The sequence below is a fragment of the Octodon degus genome, unplaced genomic scaffold, assembly GCF_000260255.1.
Source record: "Octodon degus isolate 3935 unplaced genomic scaffold, OctDeg1.0 scaffold00048, whole genome shotgun sequence".
Classification (NCBI taxonomy): Eukaryota; Metazoa; Chordata; class Mammalia; order Rodentia; family Octodontidae; genus Octodon; species Octodon degus.
In genome coordinates this window covers 9,980,092-9,980,717 of record NW_004524624.1, presented here as the reverse complement: position 1 = coordinate 9,980,717, position 626 = coordinate 9,980,092, and the positions used below count along the sequence as shown (strand labels likewise).

Genomic DNA, 626 nt, shown 5'->3' with positions numbered 1-626 from the left:
TTTTTTTTTTTGGTGGAACCGGAGATTGAACTTAGGCCATTGCACTTGCCAGTGAAGTGCTTATTCCACTGAGCCATCTTCCCGGCCCCTAAATTTTTTTCTGGCACTGGGGATTGAACTCAGGACCTTATGCTTGCCAGGCAGGCATTTACACCATTGAGCTATCTCCCTGGATTTAATATTTTTCTTTATTTTTTTCTCTCTATTTGTTTTCCTTCCATTCCATTTCACTATAAGTCTCAAAGCAGCAGGTGATAGAGCTGGTGGTAGAACATGTGCTTATTGTATGTGAGGCTCTGTGTTCTGTCCCAGTACCACCACCCAAATAGAGATAGCATCTTCAGAGGGCCAGGGAGATGGCTCAGTAGAATAAGTGCTTGCCTGGCAAGTGCAAGGGTCTGAGTTCAATCCCTGGTTCTGCCAAAAAAAAAAAAGAGAGAGAGATACCATCTTCAGTACTTTGCTTAGAAACCGCTTTACCTAGATTACACAATTCATTAGACATATATTCTGGACTTTAAAAGCAGGGCATGGGGCTGGTGAGATGGCTCAGTGGTCTAAAGCACCTACTTAGAACAAGCTTTACTTAGAACAAGCTTAGCAAAGCACAGGGACCGCGGTTCAAT

At 43.3% G+C, this 626-nt stretch overlaps 1 protein-coding gene across 3 annotated transcripts in view; it reads left to right on the top strand.

The window, feature by feature from the left end:
• Positions 1-626, top strand: part of Pip5k1a (phosphatidylinositol-4-phosphate 5-kinase type 1 alpha) — a 60,427-nt gene that overhangs the window by 56,757 nt on the left and 3,044 nt on the right. The gene's annotated exons all lie outside the window — the stretch shown is intronic.